At 40.9% G+C, this 9822-nt stretch overlaps 1 pseudogene; it reads right to left on the bottom strand.

Annotated features, from left to right (window-relative positions):
• Positions 1-590: 590 nt before the first annotated feature.
• On the bottom strand, positions 591-673 carry LOC116742790 (annotated as a pseudogene).
• Between the last annotated feature and the right edge of the window lie 9149 nt (positions 674-9822).

The following is a 9822-nucleotide window of genomic DNA, read 5'->3' as shown; positions in this document are numbered from 1 at the left end:
CAAGTCTCACCCATTTCGGACGAGAGGCGCTCACTTGTGGGGCTGCTGAATCTTCCCAGCAACGTGGCCATCAGCTGCCTTTCTCCTCTCTGGGCAGCTGTCATCTCTGGGGGTAGGAAACGCTCCCTCCCCACCGCTCCGGCTGAATTTCTTTGTCCCATGATCTTTGGAGCAAAGACCTTTATCGGTGATGACTCTCTGTCAAATGCATGACTGGGTCCATTTTTATTTGTGCCAAGAGAAGGTCTCTGTGACCTCCTCAGTTTGGGTTATGTTCTTTGTATGGTGGACTTTGAATTGACTATGAAAACATCTAATTTATATGTAATTAAGTGAATTCTCAAATTACAGGATATAAAAGTAGACCAAAGAGAACAAGAAGAAGTACTTTTAAGAATCAGCATGAAACTTCTGTACAAAGTTCCTACCGTGCTAGAAAAGATTGGTAGAGATTTTACCAAAGGTGTCCTACGTTTCTCTGAATCTGTAGAAGGAGAAAATCACCTTGGAATTCTCCCTCCCTCCCCCCTCACCTCCTTCTCCTCCCCCTTTGCTTCCTTCTCTCTCTCTGTCTGCCTCTTTTTCTTTCTTCCTTAATTCCTGTCTTTTCAATTAGCAATAATCGCACCTCGGATAAACCTCACTGGCTACGATCCTGCCACTGCACAAAGCTTGAAGAAGAGTCACCCTCGTGTGTTCACCTTTAATTTTGCGGATTTGAGTTGGGTCGGATGGCACAGGTCTTCTCGTCCCTGGGCGGAGCTGCTTTGCCTAAGAGCCCTTAGGGGGCAGAGCAGGGAAGGTGGTTCTAGGAACATTTTGGGGAAGAAAGAGGTGGGACCCTGACCCTTTCCATTGTGAGGTTCAGTGTTACCGGGACACGTCCTCATTTTGCTGGCGGGAAAGGGTCTTAAGGTGCAACTCATTGTGATACGTGGGGCCTGTGTAGAGCAGAGGTATTTCTGTGACAGTAACTGTATTTGGCCGCCCCAGGTCTATCCATCTGCACAGTAGTTATGCTTTCAAAGCATCACGGGGACAGTGGTTGAACACAGACCCAGGCCCAGGCTTCCAGCAGGTGTGGAGAAGGGCACCCTTTGTCCCCAGGCCCTGCCGGGGACGAGGGGTCAGGTCCCCCAGGCTGCTCCCGTCTGACGCTCCACCCACGGCAGTGGGCTGCCTTCTCTTTCAGGCCAAAGAAACACCTCCAGTTTTCTATGTTTCTCAGTTCACTCCCTTTTCCTCTCTAGTTTCTTGGGGGTTGGTCAGAGCCATCAAAACCCAAGACAGACAAGCTACCAGAACTCCTAGGTATTTATAGCCCAGAAACGCTGAAGCGTGCAGAAAAATCACCTACACACAGGATATTCTTGGCTGCGTTGCCGTACCGGCAAATTATGTGAAACAACATTAGTGCCCATCAATCAGGAACTAATTAAATTATGTTACAACCTATATAATGCCACTTAAAAAGAATGAGGCTGTTCTGTATATGGTAATAAGGAAAGATACACGAGATACATTGACAAGCACACAACCAAACTGGAGAACGAAGTGTGCCGCAAGTGACCATTTGTACGGGGAATCAGAGGAGAAAAGAAGCAGTGATTAGAGAACAGGGAATAGGAAAAGGCTTATCTTCAGCACGTTGTGGATATTACATAATACACACAATGTAATACATACACACGCACAGAATAGATCCACTTACTTTTTTAGTAATGAATTAAACAACTAAACATCACCAAAAGCAAGTAACTTTATAAAAATAACACCAATGGAATGGCTTGAATCAATGAAGTCTAAATTTCTGGCTAACCACTAAAATAAACTATATCACAGAATAAAATAATAAATCAAGATCATGAAAAGTCTAGTTCTGCAGTCTTAGATGGTGCATTAATCATTTTGACTTTCTAGAGCATAAGTAAGTATATTCCTTTACCAACATAGTGAATGATACACTTATAACTTATAGGAATTAATAATTTCCGAAGCTGCCTTGTTAGCCGACACAGAGTGTGCGCCAGGCGCTGCGAGAGCTCGTTTAATACACTCATTTCCTACTCTTAGGCACACTTTCAGATTCCATTAATGTTGAAAATGTGCACTGAATTTCTGTGTTAAGAAGCTTTTTTTTAAATGCAAGGAGTTATTGAGATTTGCTTTAGAATTAGTAAATACCCAAGAAAATTAGCATTTATATGACATTTTATGCCATTAAGGAGATTTGCAAATATTAACCTCGAAATCTTTTCCAAACATCTTTCTAATCCTAGTTTCAGGCAGTGTTAGTAAGATGAGTTTACAAGAACAGGAAGGTAAACAAGAGTTTGTGTAAAATCGTATATATACACCACTTTACTTAAGCATGGATAATTCTTTTTTTTTTTTTTAACATCTTTATTGGGGTATAATTGCTTTACAATGGTGTGTTAGTTGCTGCTGTATAACAAAGTGGATCAACTATACATATACATATATCCCCATATCCCCTCCCTCTTGCGTCTCCCTCCCACCCTCCCTATCCCACCCCTCTAGGTGGTCACAAAGCACTGAGCTGATCTCCCTGTGCTATGCGGCTGCTTCCCACTAGCTATCTGTTTTTCGTTTGGTAGTGTATATTATGTCCGTGCCACTCTATCACTTTGTCCCAGCTTACCCTTCCCCCTCCCCGTATCCTCAAGTCCATTCTCTACTAGGTCTGCATCGTTATTCCTGTCTTGCCCCTAGGTTCTTCTGACCACTTTTTTTTTTAGATTCCATATATATGTGTTAGCATACGGTATTTGTTTTGCTCTTTCTGACTTACTTCACTCTGTATGACTGACTCTAGGTCCATATACCTCACTACAGATAACTCAATTTCATTTCTTTTTGTGGCTGAGTAATATTCCATTGTATATATATGCCGCATGTTCTTTAAGCACGGATAATTCTTGAAGGTTACTCATACAAAAGTTGTTTTCTTGTTTAATTTTGTCTTTGTTTCACACACTAGGAGATAGATGAGTTTTATATGTTTATGAATATTTTACTCAGTTACATACTGAGTAATATCAGGATGTTTAGCTGTTTGAAATAGTATAATATCAAACTGAAATACGTTTTCTTTTCCATTGTAGATACTCTTTACAACCATCATTCAGTGGATGAGCAGGATACTAACAACAACGGAAACATTCCTGAAGCATTTTGCATTTCTTTATTAGTGTCCCTGTGTTCGTTCTAACTAAAATTCAGTGGTCTCTTCCTTCTTTATTTCCTGCAACAGAAATTAAAGTAGAGATAATCTAGGCAAGCATGAAAGTTTAATGACTTAGTGGGAGGAGATCAAAGATTCCTGCACCCAAAACTGGGACATATATTTCCAAAGAACTTAATGTACTGATTTGTTAACAAAACACACAATTGTATACTATGTATTATTATTACATCCAGGACACATACCCCATTACTATTCTCCCTGCTTTTATCTGTAATTTATTCACAAAACTAAGATGTTGTATTTTGAGATTTTTAAAATATCTGCAACAGCTTTACTGTGATATTTTGACATGTGATAAACTGGACAATTTCCTAAATTTCGACATAAGTAAACACCGTGAAGTCATCATCACCATCACGATGACGCACACACTTATCACCCCCAAAATTCTTATTGTCATGGTGACTTTCAATAAAGCTGCTCTGAACATTCACATACAAGACCTTTTGTGGCTCTGGACTTCCATTTCTCTTGGGAAAGTACATAGGAGTCGGTGGCTGGCTCCCGTGGTAGGTGGATTACCTCCTAGGGCAGCTGTAACAAACCCCCAGAGAGCCAGTGCCTTAAAACAACAAAAATGTATTTTTTCAGAGTTCTCAGGCTGGAAGTGCAAAGTCGAGGCGTCTCAGAGGCTCTGGGGAGGACCCTTCTGGCCTCTCCCACTCCTGTGGTCCCTCAGCATCCCGTGCCCTGCATCCACACCCCCAGTCTCTGCCTCCACGGTCCCACTGCTTCCTCCTCCCTGCTTCCGTCTCCTAAGGATGCTGACATCAGCCGCGACCCTCCTGGGTTACCCATGACGTGCTCCGTTCCTCAAGGTCCTGAAGATTTTGCCTTGTAAGGTCATATTCACCAGTTCCTGGGATTAGGATGGGGGCATATGTTTTGGGGGGCTGCCATCCAATCCACTATGACAGGTGTATGTTCAGCATTTTATGAAATTGCTAAACTGTCTTCCAGAACAACTGTGTTCTCATTTCCCAGCAAGAGTGTATGAGAATTTCAGTTGCACCCCGTCATCCTCCTTTGACCTGGTGTGGGCAGTCATGGTAATTTTAACCCATTCTAAATGGTGTGTGGTGATGTCTCAGTGCTGTTTTAATTCATATTTCCCTCATGGCTAATAATATTGAGCATCTCCTCATGTGCTTATTTACCATTCAAATATCTTTATCAAGTTCCTTCTCAAAGCTTCTGCCCCTTTTTTAGAAACTGGGTTGTTTGTTTTCTTAGTACTGAGTTTTGAAAGATCTTTATCTATTCTGAATACAATTTCTGTAACAGGTACGTAATTTGAAAACATTTTATCTGTCCGTGGCTTGTCTTTAGTTTCTCTTAATAGTGCATTTTGAACAGCAGAAGTTTTTAACTTTGAAAAAGTTTAATTTATCATATTTTTCTCATATGGATTGCGTTTCAATACCAAAGCTAAGAAATCTTTGTTCAACTCAAATTCACAAAGATTGTCTTCTGTGTTTTCTCATAGGTTTCACATTTAGGCTATGATTTATTTGAGTTAATTTTTAAGTGTGATGCAGTATATGAATTAAGGTTCATGGTGTTTGCACAGGGATAGATGATGATTCCAACACATTCGTAGGGAACGTCCTAGAATTGGAACTGTCTTCACAGCCTTTCTGAAAATTAATTGAACACATGTGTGTGTTTATTTTTGGACTCTCTATTGTGTTTTGTTGAATTATTAGTCTATCTTCATTCTATACCACACTGTCTTAATTATTGTAGATTTGCATTAACCCTTGAAATCCTCCAATTAGTATAATTTCTCCAATTTTTTCTTTTTTATGCAAAGTTGTTATGGCTATTCTAGATCCTCTGTGTTTCCATATAAGTTTTAGAATCAGCTTCTACAAAACATGCCTGGCATTTTGACTGGGGTAGCATTGAATATATATCATTTTGGGGAGAACTGACATCTTAACAGTATTGGATCTCTTCGTCTGTGTACAAGGACTCTCCCATTCGTTTGAGTCTCCTTTACTGTCTCTTAGCATTTTTTTTTTAATTTGTCAATTGACAGGTCTGGCATTTTTGTCAAATTTAGTCTAAATATTTAATATTTTTGAGGCTATTGTAAATAGCGTTAATTTAAAATTTCTACTTCTGCTAGTTTCTTGCTAATATATAGAAAGAAAGGCAGCAGCATCGTGGCAGGTAGCATCACCAATGCAGGCAGCATCTATATGGCTGCTGTGCACCTCTTTCAGAGGGAACCAGCAGATGGAGGTGATGGGTCCCATTATGTCCAGTCACTGCAACTGGTGCTGGGGCTGCTATTGGCTGTCATCCTCTCCTTCTCGGCTTTCATTCCAAGTCTCCTCAACTTCATCTACCACCTGGGCAGGTCTCAGAAGCTGATCCCTTGATCAGCTTGATATGGGTCCAAGTTAGGTGGATATGTCAGTTTCCAGTTAAAATGGGTCAAGAGATGACCAGGAGGTGTCCACACACACTCCTTCCTGCCCCGGGCTGTGAGAGCAGCTCTGTCTCCTTTGATGGGGCAATTAGACTGAAAACCACTTGTTTTCTCAGACCACTCCTAGTGCCATCCATTTTCTGCAAAAGCTTTAGTTTCTTCGAGGCAAGAAGTAGAAAGGATTAAACACACAGTTTATGAAGGGAAATGTCAGAGAAAATGATGAAGGAACTGCAAGAGACTGGGAGAGCAATCAGAACAGAGTGAAAAGGGACAGAACGTTGAGGGAAGCACCCGCACCATGTGAGTTCTCAGGCATCCCCGAGTCTCCTAGCAACAGGTATCCCACGGCAACTAGCCAGCTCAGCTGCAGGTTGACTGGTTGGAAGAGTCCATGGGACCAGAGTTGTGCACGTCATCAGTGGACCCCATGGTGTGGTACTGGGACCCCGAGTCCACTGCCCCGCCTGCACACAGGGGCCTGGAGAGCACAGTCTCACCAACTCTTCCATTCTGACAGGGTTTGTATAAAATTGTTATTTATTTTTCTGAAAATGTTTGATTGCATTCAGTATGTCTGGACCTAGACATTTTTGTGGGAAGCTTTTAAATGAAAAATTCATTTTATTTACTAGATAAAGGGCTATTAAGATTTCCCGCTTTTAAAGCCATTTGTCAATTTTATTTAAATGATCAAAGGTATTAATATATAACTATTCTAATATTTCCTTCTTCTTCTTCTAGTTTCTCCAGGAATTTGGGGGAATCCCTGTTTCATTCTTGATTTTTGGAATATTTGTGTTTGACCTCTCTGTGTTTGCATTATTCTTGCTAGGTGTTTATTAATTTGATCAATATTTTCAAATAACAAACTTTTCGTTTTCTTAATTCAGTTCCTCAGTTTTATTTTATTGATTTCTGCTCTTCTTAATTATTTTATTGCAATATTAGCATGATTCTATATGAAAAGGATATGAACATGGAAACATGCTATATAAACATAGTCCATTTTCAGCAAAGGTGCAAAGACAATTAGTTGGAGAAATTATATCATTTTCAACAAATAGTACTGAAATAATTGGATATCCATATGCCAAAAAATGTATTCTTTTTTTTTTTTTTTTTTTTTTTTTTTACAGTACCCAGGCCTCTCACTGCTGCGGCCTCTCCCGTTGCGGAGCACAGGCTCCAGATGTGCAGGCTCAGCGGCCATGGCTCACGGGCCCAGCCGCTCCACGGCATGTGGGATCCTCCCGGACCGGGGCACGAACCCGTGTCCCCTGCATCGGCAGGCAGACTCTCAACCACTGCGCCACCAGGGAAGCCCTAAAAAATGTATTCTTAACACCAGTTAAAAAATTAAATCAGGGACTTCCCTGGTGGTCCAGTGGTTAAGAATCCACCTTCCAATGCAGGGGACGTGGGTTTGATCATTGGTCAGGGAACTAAGAGCCCACATGCTGCGGGGCAACTAAGCCCAAGAGCTGCAACTACTGAGCAGGAGAGCCACAACTAGAGAGCCTGTGTGCCACAACTACAGAGTCCACGCACTCTGGAGCCCACATGCTGCAACTAAGACCCAATGCAGCCAAAAATAAAAAAAAAACCTCAACATGGCTTATAGATCTAAAGGCAAAACCTAAAGAGGTAAAATACTTGAAGAAAACAGAAAATCTTAGCAAGCTTGAGTTAATCAAATATTTTCTTTATTTAATACCAAAAGCACAATGCATAAAAGGAAATAACTGATGAATTGCACTTAATTAGAATTTTAAATTTCCTGTTGTTTCAAAGATACTTTTAAAAGAATGAAAGACAAGCCACACATAGAATATACTTACAACTCACATATATGATAGAAGGCTTATTAGCAAAACGTAAAAAAAAAAAAAGCCCACTCAAACTTAAGCAAGCAAGCAGCCAAGTAAAACATTGGACAAAATGTTTGAACAGAAAATTCACAAAAGAAAATATTTGAATGGCAAATATGTGCATAACAGATGCTCAACATAAGTGGGTACTAAGAAAGTGCAAAGGAAAACTGCAGTGGCCTTCCATGACTCAGCTAATAGAGAGTCTAAGTTTAAAAGGAGACCAGACTACACACTGGAAAGAACGTGAAGCAACTGAGATTCTCACACGTGGAAAGTAAATGGCAAACAGCCTGTCAGTTTCCTAAGATGATAACATGCACATACCCTATGACCCATCACCCCCCCCAATTATTCACCCAAGAGAAATAAAAGTATATGTTCCTACATGTTTTGCAGATAAATGTCCACAGCTCAAAACTAGAAACAACCAAAATACCCTTCAATAGATTAATGGATAAAAAGATTGTGGTATATCCCACAATAGAATAGTACTTGCCAATAAAAAATAATGAAGTATTGATACAGGCAACATCAGGGATGTATAATCAATTCTAGAAGATGTTAACTCAATTGCAGTGGCCAAAGCAAGTCTCTCGGTTGCCTAGACTGAGCTTGAGGGGAACAAGGACAGTTGGGAGAGAAGCATTGCAAGGGTTACAGAGAAACTTTTGAGAAAGATTGTAGTGTTCATTATTTTTATTAGGGGATAATTTTATGGGTATATACATATGTTAAAATATCAAACTGTAAAATTTAAATATGGACAATTTAATGTATGTCAATTATACCTCCATAAGATTGTTGAAAAACTATCAGAAAAAGTATTTCAGAACTTTGAAAGTTACAGAGCTTTAGAGCCAAGCATTTTATTTCCCTTGGTGAATGTTCTACTTCTAGCTAATGTATGTATAAAGTTGATGGGTGAAGTGCTTTGTGAATGCAAGTCAGGTCAAGATGATTGATAGCGCTCTTTAACTCTGCCGTAACTCTAGTTATATTTCAGCCACTTTTCCCAACACTTGCTGACGGAAGTTTGTTAAAATCTTTAATAATGAATAACTGTTTGTCTATTATTCCCTTTACTTCAATTTCCACCATCTTTCTTTTTCCTAGAAACCAGATACAATTAACTCGTAAAAACAGGCCACTTCTCAATACTTTAAATTCCAGGTTCTTTTATTTCAACAAACTACATTGCATCATTTGTAAATGGAAAAATGGGTTTGAGAACAGGCAAACTAAGTTGAAGTAGTTATACCAACAAATTCACTCAATGTTGACAGAACTACACAAAATAAAATTCTACGGGCAACATACGGCCATTACCGTGATGGAACTTTGGAAAGTCCTCTGATCACAGCTCACATAAGATCATAAGTTACTCTTGCTTTTTTGTCCTAAGCAATGTGAGAGACAACCAGTGACAGACAACTGCCCTGGGCTTTCACTCAATATTTAAAGCCATTCTTAGGGGTTATTCCTCTTCTTCACATAGACAGAGGTGAAAACACCTGGATTCCTGCCCTGAACTTTCAGTTAACCCTGAAATATCAAATTCTTATCTCCAGGCTTCAGCAGAGGGCACCTCGAACTAGATTGGGGGCGACTCTTGCACTTAAATCTGTTGTCTAAGCAATTCTCTGGGAAGCTTCAGCGTTGAACACACAGAAGCTACCGCTTCAGCCCCACGCATCCTGTAGGGAGCATGTGATATGTCACCATGCGAGACATCTACGCCGGCTGATTCCCAGCCCTGCAGGCGGTCTGGCTACTGAGTGAGACAGTGCGGGGCTACAGGCTCCGCCCCCCGCGTGGGTGATTTGCCATCCTCGAACCAAGGCTTAGCGTTGGCATCAGCGTGCTTTCGACAGTACCGTTTTAGACGGAAATGGGCACAGATGCTACTGTGGCAGTGCTGCCACCATGTTCCCTGATGCGGATTCTGACTTCTGTATAAGTTCCTGTAGATCTACGACTGTCCAGTGGCTCAGTGGAATCCATTTTGCCAACGCCAGCAATTAGACGTTTCCCATCCTCTGTGGAATCCAGAAGGGCCTTCTCATGGGCCAGCACGGTTCTGGAGAGACTAGCTTCGAATACACCAGCACCAGCGATGACCCTGACACAGCCCAGTCAACATGAACTGTGCCGGTTTGTGATAAAGTCTCCGCATCTCAAGGCATCAGTGTTGATCGAAAAATACTTTCTGCTCTAAAATGCCCATAGGGAGGTGCCGTGTTGAT

Source organism: Phocoena sinus, chromosome 17, assembly GCF_008692025.1.
Source record: "Phocoena sinus isolate mPhoSin1 chromosome 17, mPhoSin1.pri, whole genome shotgun sequence".
In the NCBI taxonomy this organism is placed as follows: Eukaryota; Metazoa; Chordata; class Mammalia; order Artiodactyla; family Phocoenidae; genus Phocoena; species Phocoena sinus.
Note: the sequence above shows the minus strand (reverse complement) of the source record. Positions and strands in the feature narration are given on the sequence as shown.